The sequence below is a fragment of the Lathyrus oleraceus genome, chromosome 3, assembly GCF_024323335.1.
Source record: "Lathyrus oleraceus cultivar Zhongwan6 chromosome 3, CAAS_Psat_ZW6_1.0, whole genome shotgun sequence".
NCBI lineage: Eukaryota > Viridiplantae > Streptophyta > Magnoliopsida > Fabales > Fabaceae > Lathyrus > Lathyrus oleraceus.
Window position 1 is genome coordinate 121061836 of NC_066581.1, and position 21666 is coordinate 121083501.

The 21666-nt window shown below is 34.1% G+C and overlaps 1 pseudogene; it reads left to right on the forward strand.

The window, feature by feature from the left end:
* Positions 1-14110: 14110 nt before the first annotated feature.
* LOC127129993 (uncharacterized) lies at positions 14111-16671 on the forward strand (annotated as a pseudogene).
* Positions 16672-21666: the final 4995 nt, after the last annotated feature.

Here is a 21666-nt window from a genome sequence, read left to right on the forward strand (position 1 = left end):
AAACTATTGATGGAAATGAAAGGACTAATGGAGAACTGGAAATGGTTGTTAAATTTAAGTTGGTAATAAATAAATATAAGTAGGAGTTCGTGTGGGCTGAATTTGAAAAAAATTCATTAAAGTCTTTATATATATATATATATATATATATATATATATATATATATATATATATATATATATATATATATATATATATATATATATATATATATATATATATATATATATATATATATATATATATATTAAGTGTCAAACTTAATAATATAACACTTTCGATAATTGTTTATCACATACTCGTGTAGTAAAATTTATTTTTGGATTGAACATCTCTATAAAATTTAACATCAATAAAATTGTTTGATATGTTAAAGAGAAAGATCAAAATTAACGGTTTTATTAAAGTTTTTTAAGACGTTAATTTTTATGTACCTCGTTTGACACCTTGATGTCATTTGATCATGATTCTCTCTCTCTATATATAAGATTTGACCCGTGGAACGTGTCCAATGTTGAGAATGTATCAAGTATGAGTAGTGTGAGTAATAGTCTCACATTGATTGAAAATGTGGAGACTTGAGCATTTATAAGTGAGAGAACTCATCCACCTATCACCTTAAGATTTTGGATGAATATGTAGTGTGTCTCTCACAAGGTCTTGCTCTAAAAAGAAGGAGTCACACAATGTTCAATGCTCCCTAGTGAAAAACTCTCCCAATAAATGGTATCAGGAGCCTTTGGTTCGAGAAATGGACCAATTTACTTGTATCGAAAGTCAAAGGCGCCAGTGTGGTGAATAAGAAACGTTCCGTTGAAGAGTGTCAACGACGCCAGTGTGGTGAATAAGAAACGTTCCGTGCAGTACAAGAGTTTGTGGACGTAAGAAGAGCTTTCACTTGAGGGGGGTGTCACACCTCGAAAAATGAGAACATGACGCTTGCGGGATGAGCTGAACATAGTCGCCACCGAACTTTACTTATTCATAAAAAGGAAAGGGGAAATATCGATAAAACCTAAGAAAGAACGACAATGATTATGGTCGTCGCAACCAAATCACGGTTCAGGAGTCGATTATGTAAGACCCCAATTTTGACCCTAAGATCCCTCATGCCATCTCATCATATGCATTAGCATTGGGATCACACCTTTGCATCCTCCTTACCCCTCATCCATTAAGTTTGCATTGGGAGATATCACCAAGCATATTTTGATTGTATCATACTTTGTTTTTCATTATTTACTAACCAAAATATAAAAAATATGCCAATGTATACTTTGTTACTTTTGTAGGTAGTATGTGTATTCACCCATGCTATATCAAGCTCATATCTAGGGTTTAAGACCCTTAATGCAAGGAGTTAAATCAAGAAATTATTTACATTGGCTCTAGGCATCATATATGGATCCTCATGATCTTCACATGTTATGGGTATCTTGTGTGACTTCTTCAATAAGTTTCTTCGTCAATTGATCAAATATTTCAAAGGATACTTCACATTACATCGTCTTACGCATATATGATCCTCCATGAGTCCCAAAAGTCAAGAGAATATCAAGCTAGCAAGATGGTTCATGGTGGTTGACCAGAGAAATTCAACTAGTAAAAACTGGGGTTCCCTAGACCCTATCTCCTACACTTTTTGTAATATGAAAATTATTCCAAGAGAAATGTTACTTAAAATGACATTCCAAACAACTTTCATGTTGAAGTCAAGAGCTATTTTTGCTTGGAAAGTCATTTTTTATGGTGAAAGATTATATGTTATTTTGTCTGAACCCTAGTTAGAAGGTCAACTTCCCAACATCATAACTTGCTCAATTTTTATGATATAAAAGCCATTCAAATTTCATGATCAAATTTTAGGTGTCTACTTAGACTTTTATGTTTGGAGTAAGTTCAAATTCAACTTGCAAATGCATATGCCAAGAGGAAACATTATAGGTCATTTTGGACTATTACCATTGAACACGTGATTTTCCTAAACTTCTAAAATGCATAACTCCTTCATGCCAAATCCAAATGAGGTCACATTTTTGAACAAAGTGAGAAGATTTGAAAGAGATACAACTTTGATGAAGGAACTTTTTCCATTTGAAGTCCATAGCAAAAGTTATTCAAGGTGGAAGAAGTGAACATTTGACTTGGTACTTAGAAAATTTTCAAATATGTTTGATTTCCCAAACTTCCGCCTCAAAATTCATCATGATCAAAGATTCAAATGTAAAAGTGTTCACCATGAATGTTTCCCCCCTTGATCTCACCTTTCCAAAAATTCCAAGATCATCTCATTTGGCCAAAGAATGAAGGACTTGCTCATGGGTGCAATGTGAGGAACCAATTGGATATATTTCACTTCCACATTTCAAACACAAGTGCATGACCACATGACATGATTTCAGCAGGATTCTCGCTCATTTTTGGACCTGAGTACATCACCTTATGGGCCTATCATACACCCATGCAAGCATGCAAAGTGAATTGCTACAATTGGCAATTTTTGGAAGTGTGTGGAAATGAATCTCTTTGGCTATAAATACAACCCTCATTGCTCAGAATTAAGGACCTCATGCCCAATCTTTGAACCTACAATCCAAACCCTCACCATTAAAGGATAATCTTGAAGGTTTTCATTTGAAAATCGAGCTTCAAATCTCATTCTGTTTTGAGATTGAAACTCGAAGAGTCCAGAACATTTTCTGATCTTAATCACTTCCTACAAGCTTCTGAAACAAAGTCAAGTACAATTGGAATCAAGATCAAGCAAGGTTGAAGCTCCCTCGAAGGTAATTTTCTAGAATTTTTATCTCTTCAATTCTCCCTCAATTCTTCACTATTCTTTGTAATTTTTGGTTGGCTGAAGTCCTACCAATGTAGGCTAGAAGATTGAGTTGCTTTGAGGTCAAATCTGTAAGACCCCAATTTTGACCCTAAGATCCCTCATGGCATCATAACATTGCATTTGCAAAGCCTCAAGGATCATAAGCATCTAGGTTCCCTTTACCTTTGGGTGGGACTCCTTGTGAGTGGTTTGAGATCACCAAGCATGCTTGAATTGTATATTATTTGCTTTTCTCATTTTTCATTTTCCAACCAAAAGCACAAAAATATGTCACTAACATTTCTTGTTTGTAGCTTGAGCAATCACAAGGTCCAAAGCTTCTAGGAGATCATGGGTGCAATGATATGGCCAAGAGAAGATGAAAGCAAGCATGGCAATGGTTCCCAAAGCTCTCATCCATCAAATATGCCTCCCTAGTATCTCAATTCATCATTTTGATCAAAGCAAGTCAAAGGGTTTGAGGTTTGTCTCTCAAGGAAACCCTAATTCATTTGTGTACCAAGTGTGCCTTGTTCATGAAGCAACCTCAACCCATGGTCAAATACAATCAAGGGAAGTTATTTAATTCATCATTTCATGCATATTTGAACTTATTTGAGTGTCCTCAATCATCAATTCATCAAGATATGAGTTGTGGACTTGAGAAGTTGATCAGTCAATTCATCTGACTATTTTGAAATGCACTGAGACTTAACTTTTTATGTCTTGGTCAAATGGAGATGATACCAAAAGAAACAATGTTCTTAAGGACAATATAAACAACTTTCATGTTCATAAAAAATTTATTTGAAGCTTGGAAGGTCATCTCCCATTCCAAGACATTATAGGTCATTTTGACTGAAACCCTAATTTTGGGTCAACTTCCCAAGAACATAACTCATTCATTTTTTACGATTTTGAGGTGGGATAAAATGAATTGGAAAGATTATTGTGCCTAATTCAAATGTTATGTTGAACAAAATTTCATAATATCAAAGGAAATACATATGATAATGCAAAATATTATAGGTCACTTTGGACCAAATGCATTGAAAGGCAAAAAAGTCCAACTTCAAGTGCCCATAACTTCTTCATCGAAAATCCAAATGATGCAAAATTTAAGTCCATATTGATTGTCTTGAAAAGATATACAACTTTGTTGTTGGAGGGTTTTTCATTTGAGGCTTGCATCATCAAAACAGAAGGGCTTGAAGTTGGTTCATTTTGGCTAAATTCTCAAAGGCATATTTTGCACTATGAACTTCATGGCCTGTTTTCATAAATTTCCACACTTCAAATGAGTTTTTGTCCAACATAACATTTGTTCCTTATGTCAAGACCTTTCCAACCATTATCCACATTCTTATGTTTGGATTTTCTAATTGGCATTTTCGAAGAGGTGAACATTTAGGCATAATTATGCAATTCATGATGAAACTTCATACACAAGCCATTGCCTTGCAAATCACACGTCCAAACCTCCTCCAAACAAGCTCAGCATCCATTTGCACCAGGTTTTGGGACTCACATGCGCCTGTACAGGCCCATGCATGGAGGATCCAATTCTCATGCACACGAATTCTTCATGACTTTGCATCAATTGTGGCTATAAATAGAAGGCATTGCTCACTTCAAAACTTAACCTAAGGGCGCCTGAAATGCTGCAAGAGTGAATTCCCAACCATACCAAAGGAACTAAGTTCACATTTCTTCAAAATTTCAGATCTGAAATTCAATTGAATTTGGTTGAATCTTCAGATCTAAAGTTCCTAAACCTTCATCATCTGATACATTGAGGTTCTGTTTTGCAAAAGGAGCTAAGGAAAGGGACTCAAAGCTTCACAATTCAAAGGTGTGCATCAACTGGTTTTTTCTTCGAAAGTCCTTATTCCTTGATCTGTTGGCCTTGATATTGTGTTGTCTGAAGTCCTCTCTATAGAGGCATTATTGCTGTATGCTCAATTTTTGAAATCAAGCAAGTTCATGATGAACACCGTCAAGTTTCAACCTCTGATTTCTCTCACCATGGAGATCTAGAGTGAAAATAGATGGCACAGGGGTGATGTACATCACCCCAACTTTAATTTGGTATATGGATCGTGAGTTTTGGTTAACTTTTGCAAACCTACAACTCTGGCCGGAGCTGGTGTGCTTGCCGGAAAAGACGGTGGTGTACACCACCGTCCGCCATGCCAGATTGAATCTGGACCATTGGATGCGTTTCCCACGATCTAATCCTGGCCCTTGTTATGTTTGACTCCATTTAATTCATGGTACCACGCGCTTGACTCATGTACATGGTAGGTGCGCGCTGGAGAGCCTTCTGATCAGCCACGTCAATTAATGAGGCTTGATCAGACGCTCGTGGTTTTTTCTGATTTTTATAATTTCCATTTTATTTCTTTTATTTCCTTTAACTTCAAAAAATCATAACTCTCTCAATTTTAATCAAAAAATATGGGACCAATTGCATTATTTCTCTTTTTAATTCTAGTTTCTAAAAATGATTTTTAATATTTTTTATTTCATCATTTGATATTTTTTGTGAATTTTCTCTTTTCTGGTTATTTTAATTCATTTTAAATAGTTTTTGATATTCAAAAAATACAAAAATATTTTCTCAACCTATTTGAATGATGATGGATCTATGAAAAATATTCTCATCAATTTTTTAATTGATTTGAGATTTATTTGAGATTTTAGTTCAATTATGTTATTTTTATTCATTTTTAATTGATTAAAAATAGTTTCTGACTTTTAAAAATGCTGAAATTTTTTGTCAAACTTTGTTTGACCTTGTTGAACTTGGGATAAATCACTTGGACTTTTCAAAGTTGATTTGAAGTGATTTTGAAGTTTGACCTTTCTTTAATATTTTAATTCAAGTTTATTTTAATATTAAAAATGCCAAAAATATTTTGTTCATTTCTTGACCTCCAATCTTCATCTCATTTCTGTTTTTGATTGTTTGACCATGATTCTCAATGTCATTGGCCAACACTTGTTGATTGGTACATTCTATTTCATTTAATGCACTTTATTCTTTTCATTTTTATGATCCATTATTCATCTTCTTCTTCTTCTTTTCTTTTTGATCAATGAGTTAAAGGTTGATAAGTTAGTATTAATTATGAAGGTTTAATCTTCCTCAATCCAAATCTAATTCATCTTGATCAAATGATCTAGTGAATGGATTTGTATTAAGGATAGGTTGCTTCCTAAATCATGCAAAGGACTTAAACCAATACAAGATCATTTCCCATCTTCTTTTTGGCATGACAAGTTGTTGGAACTTGGTTCACTAATCAAGACTTCTAACTTGTGTTGTTGCCTACATTATTATTGACCGACCTCAGATAGTTGTGACTTCTACATAAGTCCAATTACGATTGCTTAACATAGCGCTAAATTTGCCTTATGGCACACTAACTACTAACACTAACCATTAACCATTAACATTTACTTTTTGCACTTTACTTTTATGCAATTTACTATTCTTGTACATATTATTCATTTGCTTTTCCCTTTGCTCATTGAAGCACATGTTTATGTTAATGCAATTTGCCTTTTGCTCACTTGAGCATATGATTTTGTATATACTTTTGTGCTTGTGTTTTGTTTGATTGTTGTTGACCAAAATGCAAAGAATTGGACAAAATGGACTTAGACTTTAGGACTTTCCCTATGCAAATTTGGAGTCAAAGAGTAACTAGGCATTGGGCCTTTAGAGTGCTATAAAAGTCAAAGAGCAACTAGGCATTGGGCCTTTAGAATGCTTAATGTTGAAGATGACTTTGAAAGGACCAACTTCTAAACTCTTCTTGTCCATTCCTTGTTTGTTTGCTAGAATCTTTTAATGTGTGTGTTCTTCTTCTAGGGACTCCAACTTGATTCAAATTGAGGAACCATTACCATGAGCTTCTAAGAGAGAGGGATCCAAGATACATTGATGAGCTTTCCAAGAGTTCATTTGATTGTTGATTGCTTGAGTTTATGCTTTATGTGATTGCTTATTCCAAAGGATGTGTGCTACTTGGATCATCAATATGATCTCAAGAGAGGAACTCCATTTGTGGTCTTATTTCTTATCCATCATCTCTTGTATGATTAGGACTTTAGCCATTCTTCTTCTTCTCCCACCTCCAACCCAAGCCAAAACCTTTGCGCAAACATTTAACACTTGTTTTCAACATTAGAAACCTAAGCCTTATGCTTTTGATTTTCAAACTTTTCTTTTCATAACACTTATTTTCAATTGAACTTCTAAGTCAACTTGGAAAATTTTGTACATACTTTTCATTGGTAAATATAACCCATTCAAATGTCTTTTTGTGGTTTCAATGGCCACTTTCTTAATCAAATTTTTTCATAACCTTTAGTTATTAGGTTTGAGTTATCCTTGAGGTAGATGTAATGCTCACCTATATCCTTAGTGATGGACAATGAGTCTTCCATGCTTATTATAGGGTTAACCCCTCACTAGCATGTTGAAGCTATCCTCACATGGTGGACTTGTGGTTTTAGGTTGAGTTTTCTCCCTTGGATAACAAAAGACCTTAAGACTTTTGGACCAATCAATTCACCAACTCATTTTAAGATTTTTACCCCGAACTACGAGGTTTTGATCCTAATCTTTTTTTAAAGATGGTACGTAGGCAATGGGTTTATCCATCCAAACACAAAATATAAATAAACTTGTATATTCTCTTCTCATCTCTTCAATCATGTTTGCACAAACAAATTTTCACCCAATACCAACCTCACAACAAGTATGAAAAGGGCTCCCTAGGAGTACCTAGGATGTTTTGGGTGCTTAAAACCTTCCCATTGCATAACCAACCCCCTTACCCAGATCTCTGACATTTTTACTAGTTTTTGATTCGATAAAACTTTTAGGTTTTTGTTCGCTTTCTAACCATTCCTTTGGATAAATAGAAGTGCGGTGGCGACTCGACTTGTATGATTTACCTTAGACTTAGTCAATATCTCTAATGGTAACGAATACCCCTCTACAGAATCGAAGCAACCCAGTTCATGATCCTTAAAATTCAAATCCCTGTATCTTTTTATATACTTGGAATTGGAGAAAATTGAGGCCAGATTCGAGCTCCTGAGCATTTTTTCTTTAAATTCGTGTCTTTGTTTTTCATTTTGGTGATGGTTGATGGTGGAACAGTCCGGTGAGGTCCATCGGAGAAGAAGACCGAGGCCCTAGCTCCGGTGGTGTGTTGTCAAGCCTCTCAGCCATCAGATCCATTCAAAGTGTTTTAATCTTAGCCTTTGGTTTTAAATACCAAGTTTGTGACACGTTGATTGCAGTGTATCATGGAACGCACGCGCTTGGCCATCAGATCTTCCACCTCAGTTAATGAGGGAGATCTGATGGCCCTTATTTTTTTTTTGTATTTTCTGATTTTTCATTTAATCCACTTATTTTGATTAATTCTTATTAATTTCATTTTTAATCAAAAAAATATGGGACTTTCACCAAAAATATTTAAATATTCTCCTCTTTCATTATCTGAATTAAAATTAATTTTTGAATTAATTTTGATATTTTTCATGAATTAATTGTTTTTGTGCATATTTTTAATTATATAAAAATACTTCTGACTTTTCAAAAATTATGAATTTTTTTGTCTAAGGTCCTTTGACCTTGTTTGACCTAGGATAAATCTCTTGGCCATTTATTTGATGTTTTGAAGAGGTTTTAGGTTTTAACCAAACTAAATTTAATTTAAATGTATTTTTAATTTGATTTTTAATTGATTAATTGCTTGTTGATTATTTCTTAATTCAAAGTCCAAAAGGAAAGTGGATTTTATATATGACATTTTTGTCTGTTGGATTGCATCCCTTTGGTCAGATCTTTTCAACTCTTAACTTTTAATTTTATGCTTAGGATATCCTCTTCATCTCCTCCCACTTCTTAAATTTCAAAATCTCTCCCCTTTTCAAAACTATTATTTGTTTGTGATTTTAAACCTATACTTTGTTTTAATGATTAGAAACTTTGGCCTTATGCCATTGAATTTTCAAATTTTTCCTTAAATCAAATTTGTAAATAAACCTAATCATATTGACTTAAAATTTCAAAAGACAAAAAGAACTAACAACGTCATTCAAATTTTTGACCCTTTGTGCTCTTTTCATCCGAATTTTGTTAAAAGCAATCCACCAACTTTGAACTTGTTACCACAAACTACGAGGTTTTGATCCCTCATTTTTATGTTGGTATGTAGACACAAGTCCGAAGGTCTTGTCAAACACAAAAAATATAATCAATACATTCTTTCCTCATCCCCACACTATATTTTTCTCAAACATCTTTTATACCAAAACACATACACACATAAAAAAGGGCTCTCTAGGAGTACCTAGGATACTTTGGGTGCCAACACCTTCCCTCTGTGTAACCAACCCCCTTACCTGTAATCTCTAACATGTTATTAGTTTTGATTTTAAAACTTCTTATCTTTGGGTTTTATTCGTACTTTTCCCTTTTCCTTTGGAAACAATAAAAGCGCGGTGGCGACTCTGGTTTTATTGACGTTAAACTTATCCATAGCTTGATGGTCATGAATTTACCGCTACAGAAATTGAGTGGCGACTCTGCTGGTAGTCCTCAGTGGGTTTAGCCTACTTTTTTATGTGCATATATTTGTATATTTGTTTTGTGTGATATAATCTATCTGTTATGTTTGGTGATCTCTGAGTGGTGAGATAAGTTCTAACCCGAACTTGAGTGCAATTAAAATATGAGGATGGTATAGTCATGTTCAACTTGTGTGGAGTAGTCCTTAACAAGTTGACTTGATACCCATCTACTTAGTGGAGACCCTTTTGGAGTTATTAATGTCACACAAGTCATTTGTGGTTAGACATTACTTTCTCTGATTTGGGGTCCGAGAAGCTGAGGATCGTAGAACATTTAACCCAACTTGGCCTATTTAGGACGTAGTGCGCAGACTGTTCAAGTGTATACCTGATAACAGTTGTTACGCAATACTACACTCAGGCGAGTTTCTCTTGAGAATATTATGGGTTGATGAGTTAGTCATCCTAACCTGTAATATCCGATAGATGGGATTAAGACTATGGGAACTTCTTAGAACATGATCTACATGTTTTTATCCTTAGTACACTCCTTTGGGATGGTTCTTAACTTGACTCCATGCTCGTGACTCACAACAAACCCTTTGATTCTTGGTTGATCCGATCAAGTCTTGTCAATATCAATGGAACTTGGGTGTTGATAAGGTAAAAACCATAATCCACCAAAATGAATGATTGATCTTGATGATGATTTGATCCATCCTTTGACCTTTGTTTGTGATTGCCTTGTGTGTGATCCCTCGTTTGTGATTGTTGCATTCATGCACACATGCGCATCATAACATTCATCACAGAAAAATAAATTTCAAGGAACTGAGGTCTTATTTACAAATATTTTCAGACCATGGATTGTGGACGAAGGAACACTAAGAAGTACAGCTTCAGATGTCCTGATTTGAAAGAGTTAAGAAAGTTGTCATCTTTTGTACTAGATCCCTTGGATTTCAAGCAACGTCATAGGAAACTTTTGTCTGTGTTATCTACTGATGTGGTTGAAGGACTTCTGAATGTTTTGGTTCAGTTCGATGATCTCTCTACCGGTGTTTCACTTTTCCTAATTATCAGCTTATACCTAGGTTAGAGAAGTATGTCCATCTCTTGGGAATATCCGTATCTAAAAATCTAGTTTTTTAAAACTGAAGACATCCATTTAACTTTTGTAAAATAAAAATTAAAAGCACATTTGTAAAAAAATCTATTTATTTATCTTTAATTGAAAAAATATATTATTAGTCAAAGTTGGTTTGCCCGCTACAAATCAAAAAATTTGTCGCTTATTCCTGAAATGGGAATATTTATACTGTTTGATTACTAGTAATCATCTACTTTCACTTCTTTTATAATAATGAGACACTTGGTAAGATATGAATCATGATTACTTTATATTTTAATGTATTTTTAAAGACATTTATCCTTTTTATGACATCTAAGATGTATAGCTTTTTTTTACCGCATATAACTTTTTAATATTATCTTTTCTATATCATATATACTTTTGTAAGAGAGATATTTGTTTTAAAATGGCATGAAATTTTTGAGATAGTAACAGCATAACCACTGAAATAATTTAGTGGTAAATGAAATAACTATCGATACACTTTGATTTACAAGTTGAGCCATTGATGGAAAGTTTTGTCCCTTCATTGGAGTGCATGACACCACATATATGAAGAACAAATTACAGATCGTAAAATCTTGGCTGGGATTAAGACAGAAAATAACAACATGGTGTGAGTCCTAGTTCAAATTGTCTTCTTCCAACCATCGACAATTCGCAGGTGAGCACAAGTGGCTCTGTCATAATTCATGTCTGCCTAGGATCACGACAACACAGCTACCAATCAAAACAAACATTGTCTACTTCTTTCTTAATCAAGTGGAATCTTTATATACTGTCCACAAGATTCATTTTAAAGATGAGTTTGGTTCGGGATAGATTAGGGGAGGTAAAAAAATATTTTTAATTAAATATGTTTATCAAATTTTAAAAGGAAAGACGAGGGAAGAGGTAATTTTTCGAAACACATTTTTTTTGTCCTTTAAATTGGAGGGATTTAGAGGATGAAGGAATGATATTTAATTTTTTTTTATATTTATCAACATATCTTTAGTTTTATTTTATTATTTTAGTTTTTTTTTTACTGTTTTTTTTTGTGATTTTTCTCTGTTGTTTTTATCAATTTTAAATGTTATTTTTTGACTTTTTACCTTGTGGCTTGTAAAGTTAGGATTTGCTAGTGGATCAAATCTTAGAGATGTGACATGACCCTGCATCTGATCATCTTGGGAGTGAAAACCCTAATTGTTTGATCTTTGAGATATGGATTCAAGGAGACTCATCAGGGCATTCCTCAAGGCATTCAACCCTAATTCTTGATGGTATTTCTATGGGATCTTGTGGATACTCTTTGGACCTTGTTTTGGTTACCTAAACCTTAGTTGGGGCTCATACATGGAGATTTGCTTGTGGAGCATCATGATTGATTCATAGACCATGATTGAAGGGCCTGCCTTATTGAAACCCTAATCAGGGAATGTATGTTCCTAATGTGCCTTATGGCTTGACTTGTCACCTTGCGCTTAGTAGAAACCCTAATTCATTGGGGAAAGATGTTTGGTTATCATATCATGCATCATCCATCTTCTACATGTCTATATGGTTGATATTTCACCTGATTCATACATTGTCTAGGCCTTTGACTTAGGTCTTTTGGTATTTGCAAATGCACTGGTCGATATGTCTTAATTCATTATGGATTAAACATTAACCTTTGCTTCATGTGAATCATGCTTTGTTTGCATTACATATGAAAACCCTAATTCAGGACTCACAGTTGACTTTGGTCAAATGTCGACTTTTTGGTTAACTAATTATCCAAAGTCAACCATCCATTTCATAGAACCATTTGATGTTGATCATTCACATTTGATTCAAGTTATACCTTGGAATTTGTTAAACATTGGTTTTTCCATTTAATTGCAAATTCAATCAACTTTCAAATTTTAATTTAACCATTTAAGATGAACATCTAAGATTCCAAATCATTGTTAAGTTATTTTCCATAACCAATTTGCAAATCATGTTTAATTAACAATTTTCAACCATTTTAATTTGACTTTCAAAATCATTTCAAACTAAGTTGATCTTTAAAAACCATTTCAAGTTAACTTAACATTCCCAACCAATTTTCAATCCACAATTTAAAACCACAATTAATTCACATCCATCCACCTTCATTCATGCTTAGCTTTACATTTAACAATATTCAAACATTTTCCAATTCCATAAACTTTCCATTACTAATTTCAATATTTTCCATCTAAGTGCACAAACTAACATTTTGTTCAATCATTCAATGTCACACTTTCTATTAAAATAACACTCATCTTCATTCAAGTTCCATGTACATTACAATTTCCAACCAATATTTCACATTGCCATTCAAAATACAACTTCATTACAATATCCAATTTCCATTACTCAATCAAATGACATTAATCCCACCAATTCATACACAACTTAATCCCATTCACAAAATCAATATACAAATCCCATGCCCAAGTCCTACAACTAATCTAAACAAGCAAACTTTGTCCCACTCCACACATCCAACCTACAGCTTTCCTTCCAAGCAGCTCACAATTCATGACACAATCACAAAACAGTAAAACTCCAAAATTATACCATGTGCAGGACAGTGTCGGCCCTATTCATGTGCAGGCAGTGTTGTAGCACTGAGCCTCATAATTATAGGGGCCCATATTTTATTATTATTATTGAATATAAAAAAAATATATTGGAAAATAAAATGTTTGGTATCAGAAAAACTTTTGATCTTCTCCCTCTTTTTCTTCTCAGAACCGTGAAATAAAGAAAAGGAAAACAAAATTTTCTCCGCACCACTGTAACAAAACGTTGTACCACCGCTGCACATCAATCCTCTCCTCTATCAGGTTTGTTTCTTGAATCACTTTCTTTCCATCCATTTAAAAAATTATTTACTTTTTATTGTGATTTGATTTTGAAGGTAAAAAAAGAGTAATTTTAATTGGAATAAATTGAATATTTAAATTAACTTTAAAGGTATTAAAAGAGAGTAATTATAAAAATTTGCCTATAAAAAAAGTTGCTGAAAATGCAGATTTTTTTTTATTTGGTACCATGGTACAGTAACCGTAAGAGTAGTAGTGCTAATAGGATTTGTTGGATATTAATATTATTCTATTATTACTATTAATAAACTGGTGGAGGAGCTTGTTAGAGAAACAAAAATGAATGGTATGCACTGCAATATTATTATTAATTGAATTTGATTTGGCATTTTATGAATAAGTATGATTTGATTAGTAGTACCACTTTATGAATAAATATGATTTGAATAGTTATTTTTTACAAAAAGAAAAAGAAAGTGATACAGTATCAATATTTTATTTTATGGATGAACTTATATTATATTAATTTACTTTTTTTAACTAATTTTTAATTACTAATTTTCAAAGTTTTTTTTTTATGATTAATGTATAATTTCCTTTATTTAAATGTAATTGATTTTCAATTTTTCTTGTTACTAATGTAATAATTTAATGTGCAGGGATACAATTTCACAACAGGATTATTAGTAGATCATCAGCAGACATAAAAGAAATAGTGAGATATTCCAGGTTTTTTTACTATGCCTCCTAAGAATAGGAAGTATGAATGTGGAAATGATAAGCGTAAGAAAAAGAAAAAAATTGAAGAGTTAATTCAATCTCAAGTAGGAGCTCTTGATAAATTTTTAATCGAAAAATCACAAGTTTCAAATGAAAGTCATTATGTTGATAATATTGATGTTGAATTTCTTGATAATGTGCCCATTGAAAATGATAATCTTGATATTGTGCCTTTTGAAAATGATAATCTTGATACTGTGCTCATTGAAAATAATAATCTTGATAGTGTGCCCATTGTTGATGAAGTTAATAATGATGATGATGATAATCTTGAAGAAATTAATAATGATGATGATAATGTTGATTATGATATATTTGATCCAAGAAATTGGGATCGCCTTCAACCTAGAATGATTGATTTATTAATTGTGAAAGGTCTTAAAAGAGACAATTCTATTGTGAAGGGTCCTAGAGATAGTTTGAATAGACGCTTTATGGCTAATTTTTATACTAGAGCTTTAGCAAATGGAGAGATGTGTGATAGAGATTGACTTATTTATTCGAAAGAGCTTGATAGATTACTTTGTTTTTGCTGTAAAGTTTTTAAAAATGGGATTTGCAGGGGACAATTAGCAAATGAGGGTTATAGTGATTAGGTACATGTTGGTGCAAGAATTAAAGAGCACGAGTTAGGTATGGAACATGTTAAAAATATGACTATTTGGTATGAGTATCGTCAAAGGCTGCAAAAATTTCAAACTATTGATAAAGCGACTCAAAGATTAATTGAGAAAGAAAAGGATCACTGGAAAAATATTTTTAAAAGAGTTATTTCAATAGTGAAGTTTCTTGCTAAACATAATTTGGCATTTCGTGGTTCTAAGGAGAAATTGTACGAAGATAGCAATGACAATTTTTTGGGTTTGATTGAAATGTTAGCTGAATTTGACCAATCATCCAAGAACGTGTTAGACGTGTTGCAACTCAAAAAGTTCACATTCATTATCTTGGGCATAAAATACAAAATGAGTTGATTTCATTGCTTGGTTCTACGATTAAAATTGAAATCATTAGAAAAATTAAACAGACAAAGTATTTCTCAATGATACTTGATTGTACTCCTGATATTAGTCACCAAGAGCAGATGTCTTTGATAATAAAATATGTGGATATTTCTTCAGCTTCTGTTAGTATTGAGGAATCATTTTTAGGATTTTTGAATGTGAATGATACAACTGGTCAAGGGCTTTTTGATGTTTTACAAAATGAATTGAAAGAACTTGGTCTCGACCTATTTGATGTGAGAGGGCAAGGTTATGATAATGGGTCAAATATGAAAGGAAAATATCAAGGTATACAAAAGAGATTTTTAGACATGAATCCGAGAGCCTTTTATACTCCTTGTGGTTGTCATAGTCTTAATTTGATATTGTGTGATATGACTAACTCTTGTAATAAAGCTAGGAATTTTTTTGGAGTTATTCAACGCATTTATACAATTTTTGCCAATTCTACTAAGAGATGGAAAATTTTAAAAGATAATGTAAAGGGGTTAACATCAAAATCATTGTCATCCACTCGTTGGAAGAGTCGTGTAGAAAGTGTCAAAGCTATAAAAACTCAAATGTTAGATTTTACAGAAGCTTTACTTGAAGTGTCAGAAAATGATCTTGATCCTAAACTACAAAATGAAGCTAAATCCTTAGCAACAAATGAGCTTGGTGATTTTGAGTTTTTGATGGCCATAATTATTTGGTTTTAAATATTATTTGCAATTAATTCTGTTAGCGAGCTTTTACAGGAAAAAGATATGCTTATTGATGTTGCTATGAAAAACATAAAGGGGTTGAGTTCATATTTTGAGGAATATAGAGAAACAGGTTTTTATAAGGCATTAGTTAACGCTAAGGAAATTGTGGTGGAATTGAATATTGCCCCAACATTTCCTCAAAGGCGTATAATTAAAAGAAAAAGACAATTTGATGAGAATTTGAATATTCCAGATGTCGAGCTATCAGAAGAAGAATCTTTCAGAGTTAATTATTTTCTTTACCTTGTTGATCAAGTTGTTGTTTCTCTTAATAAGAGATTTGAGCAATACCAAGAGTATGAAAGTATTTTTGGTTTTTTGTTTACTTCTCCCAAGTTACAATCATTGGATGATGCAACTTTGAAGTCTTGTTGTAGTAACTTTGAACAGATATTGAAACATAATGAGCAATCTGATATTGATGAGAATGATTTTTTTGTAGAGTTGAAGTTACTAAGAGAAATGTTGCCTGAAGAAACCATAAGACCTACTGATATATTATTATTTTTGAAAGGCTTGGATTGTTTTCCTAATACAGTTATTGCATATAGAATTTTATTGACTATTCCTGTAACAGTTGCTTCTGCAGAAAGAAATTTTTCAAAATTGAAGTTGTTAAAGACTTACTTGCGGTCTACCATGTCACAGGAAAGACTTAATGGATTGACATTAATAGCAGTGGAAAATTATATTTTGGAGACAATAAAATATGAAGACTTAGTTAACAAATTTACTTCAAAAAGTGTTCATAGTAAAACTCTTTCTAAATAGTTAGTTACTTTAAGTTGTATGAAATGATGTTTTTGATACTTCATTTCTTTAATATATAATTTTATCTTTTGCTTGTCATTTTAATTATTAAAATTATATATCTTTTAAATTTATGCCTATTTTTAAAATTAGAACAGGATCTCTGAATTGATTGGATCAGCCCTGGTGCAGGACATGAGAGCATATCAGGAAAATCAACTAATATTAACCTGCAGCATAATCCATAGCTCACACGCACAACCTGCATAACACAACTCAGCAGGTCATCCATCTACAACTCACATAACATGATAAGATAGTTTGGATCCGCAGAACGTCAAAAGAGAGTGAAAACATATTAACTCTACTTCCACTTCATTCTTCACCCAACAACTAATCAATTCATAACCAATTTCAAACTAACATTAAACAACTTCTAACAGTTAAACTAACAGTGCAAATGTTCAACAGATTTATAGTAGAGGAATTGACAGAATGTAACGAATCTAACGGAATAACCTCATATATATATATAGCTCCCTGCAACCTCCTTCAGGGAGAGTTTTTATTTCTTTTTCAGTTCACACTTTTTCCATTCTTAAACTCATAAAATCCAGTCTTCACTTTTGCTCTGCAAGAACACACAAAATTCATTTTTCTTCAACTCACCATTCCACTCTTAATTTACAATCTTCACACAACTTTTTCACTCTCCGAAGAAATGAACCACAACACAATAGAAGCAACTCGAAGAGTAGAAGAAAACAAGCCTACCAGTGAGTTTTTTGTTGTTTCAATCAATGATTTGGCATGATGATTACGTTCTTTTTCGATCAACTTCGTTGAGATTATGTCGCTGAACTTATTGCATAAGCACTTTTTTCCTTCTGCAACTTGTGAGCATAAACTGCAACGTGAATTCTAAAGCTGATGTGATGAGAGGTTGCATACACGAACCAATGATGAAGCACGAGGCCACACAATGTTTATTGAATTCACGCGATGCCAGATTTGTTGAAGATGCGGTGAGGATCTTGAAACGCGACGATGCTTCTGCTTTGTGGATAAGCGCCTCTCCTCATTTCATTTGCGTTTCCATTTAAGCTTCCTTAATTATAATTTAAGTTAATTACTCAATTAATTATGATTTAAGTTGTTAATGATGATTAACCGATCAAGTAAAACCTTTAGAAATTTTAGGTTTTTGTTAAATTAAATATAACCCAAGTTTATGTTCATCATATTCATGATTTGTTTTAGTTGATTAATTGACATTATATAATCTTGATTTTTAATCCATTTAATCAATTTTGGACATGTTGACCATTTTGCCCTTAGGGCTTAGAATTTCTGATTTTTAATGCATGATCCTTTAACTTAGGGTTTGTTTAGGCTCCATTAATCATTTGTTCCTCATGTGAATCTTGTTAATTAATTTTGATTTTTAATGCATGATCCTTTAGCTTAGGGTTTACTTAGAAATATCTGATTTCATTTAATTGATTAGTTCATTAGGGGGTTGTACATAGCCTTGTTATTTTTTCTGAATCCCACTGGTTAGTGTTGACCAAAGGTCACTTTGGTCAACTAAATCCTTTGTATTGTGCTTTAATCCCCAAGCCTATTCAAGTAATCGAAGATCCTTGATCATTTGATAGGGCAAGTCCATTGTGCTCAAGCTGTATTGGATATGTTGGATCTCAGGAGCTCAAGACCTCAAGGTTCAAATCCAAGATCAAGACTTCAAAGTCAATACCAATCAAGCATAACTGACAAAGTGGAATACTTCTCAATCACAACAAATGTATCAATACTTGTCAATCATAATTCAGATTGTATGGTGTGAGCCTTAAGAAATAGAGAATGAATGAGAGTGGAGAATTCCATTAACTCATTCTAAATATCTTTGGGTATCAGATGAATGACCCTGTTGCTCATCATATTCACCTTTATTCAAAGACTTTAGCATAATTCAAATCAAATGATTGTCAAGTCTTCTACAACAAGTAGTATTGCATCATCAGGATCAACACTTGGGATTTCCCATCATCAACTTGTCAATTCTGATTCAAGTCATATGCCATAAGCCTTAAGTAACAAAGAATGATGAGAGTGGATCAGTCATATCCTTGTCTAGAATATCTTTGGGTACGGGACGAATGACCAAGTCGCTCAAGGTATTCACCTTTGTTCATAGACTTTAGTGCAATTTGAATCATACAATTGACAAGTCTTCTTCAAGCAAGCATAAATCATTCAACACTTCAAACAGTGGAGCTATCGCACATCAATCCTTCTTCAACAGTGAAACACCCTTACTCCACTCTTGAATTCAGTACCAGACTCTTCTCCTTGATATTCATACATCTTTTTGGATCATTACCTTAGGGTCTGTCATACGGTGAACTGACTTGGGGGTGTTTTGCTTTTTATCGCAATGTCGCGGATAGCAAGAGTCGCCACCGACTTTTCTTTTATCCAATAAGGAAAGGTGGAAAAGAACAGGAAAGACCTCAATAGATTTTGGGTTCGGGAGGTACATTATACAAAGGGAAGGTATTAGCACCCTTTGTATCCATGGTTATCCATGGGCTCTTAATTACTGGATCACTTATATTTTTGTCTGAAAAGTGTCGGTGAATGGCTTAGAAAATGTTTTGAAAAGAGAGTTTAACTTTGTAATGATTCTCGTATGAATGTATACAAAGTGGTTATCTCGTTTAGTTTTGAAAGTTGTTTGAAAAAAATATAACTCGGTAATGATTCGAGTATGAATGTATACCAAGTGGTGATTTTCCAAAAGAGGTTTTGAAAGGTGTGAGGTGTTGAAAATGTTTTAGGTTATGATCCAGTAATTGGGAGTTATACCTTCCTAAGGTCGTTATGAACGTTTCCTATCCTTATGAGGGTAAAACTGTCCTTACTATTGAGAAGTAAGTAATTTTACCCTTTGGATGTTTAAGGGTCATCGTAGGGTCATCGATAGGTCATTGAAGGCAACAGTTGTAAGGATACCTTAGCATTCGAAGGGACGATCATCATTTAACCGTAGGCTACACCGAAGGGTCATCGAGGGACAAAATCATATTTTCGAAGGCAACATCCGAGGGACTATGATTTATTTTATGATGATTTAATCGAAGGGTCTTTGCTAAGTGTATCCCTACATTCGCGGGACATGACCGTTATACCGTAATACCGTAGGGCAGCAAAGAGAGGTCCAAGATCACTTATTTAAAGGCAATATTTTAAAGTCAATTAGGCAATTAGGACGAGCCTCCATATTAAAATCAATACATTAAAATTAATACATTAAAATTAATACATTAAAATTAACACATTAAAATTAATTAAGTAATTTAGGGTGAGTCTCCACAAGGGTATCCCACAAATAAAGTGGAAGACCTAACGACAATCTTTTCCTGGGACATGTGAACCTTGGCAAAATTCAGCAAACGGGTTAGAATACCAAATCGGGGTGTAATCGAAGATTACACCGCAAAAGAAAATACAACAACATGAATGTCAGGCAAAACAGTGCATAATTAACATAGAGTAGATCAGATACGCATAGGACATAACAAACAAAATATTAGCGACTGTCCCGTTCGCCTCTGCCTCGCCTAGCGAGGGCCTAGCGAATACTCGCTACATGCTCGCTTAGCGATGTGCTAGCGAGCGGCTGCGGGTTTTGAATTTCAGCACAGTATGACTTCAACCTGCGGCATGGCTTATGGCATCCAACACATAATTATATGGTTCAGCATTCACAATATTCAGGCACACTTAAATTCACATGCAAAACCTCAAATATGTTTATGAATTCAATTATAATATCACATGCAAGTTAAGAACATAAAGCGGTATCACATGCAAATTAAGAAAATAAAGCGATAATAGTAATGCAAACCTGTTTGCAATCGAATTGCAACCTTGAATTGGCGAGCCGGATTGAGTTGGGCGGTGGTAGCTTCGGAGCGGAGGAGCGGCCTTCAGGGTTTCTTAAGTAGCCTCCAGGGTTTTTGTGCCAGGGTTTTCGTCTGTCTCCCTCGGTTTTCCGTCCTTTTCCGTCCTCTCTTTCATTACTGAAGTGCTGGTATTTATAATGCCCTTTTTCATGACCTAATGGGCTCAGAACGAAGCCCGAAATTTTTTGTTGTCTGTCAGCTTCGCTAGGCGAGCTGGTAGCGAACGTTCGCTAGGCGAGCGTGTAGCGAACAGGCCAGTTTGGGCCATTTTCTGGATTGGGCCATTCGTGAGCTGGGCCTTTGTCCCTTTAAGATCAGTGCCATAAAATGAGTCGGAATGCCCCTGAAAAATGTCTTGAACTATTGATGGGCAAATTTTGGGGTATGACAGCTGCCCCTGTTCAATATTCTTGAACCGAGAGAGTAGAATGGTATGTGCCGTTCGTGGTCTGGAGGTGAAAGATTATTGAACACTAGAATGCCCCGAAAATTTGCACTTGTCAATTAGGAGCTAGTCTTGATGGAGATGGGCTTAGAGATGCCATCCAAGAAGTTTGATGACGAGCTTCCGATTGCGTCGTACGTTAGACGATGTCTGAAGACATGGATGTCATACCGGGTCATACGCTAGACCGTATAGTGAATCATCCATCATGCTGTTGACTTCGCTGGGGAGTCAGAGCATGCTATATACTGCTGGGGATAAGGGATCAGAATGGATCACACGCTAGATCATATCTGAGTACCAGAGTGAGCTGTTCGTTAGGCGGATGACTTTGATGGGGATGAAAGATCAGAATGGATCGTACGCTAGATCGTCTCTGAGTTGCAGAATGAGCCGTCCATTAGGCTGAATCTGCTGAAAAGGGAGTAGTCGTACACTAGACTACCATTCAGAAATGTACCTGTCCGAAGGTAGCATCTGAGAAGATGAAGGTTTAACTTGGTCGTACATTAAACCATATCTGAGCAGAATGAGCCGTCCATTAGGCTGAATCTGCTGAAAAGGGAGTAGTCGTACACTAGACTACCATTCAGAAATGTACCT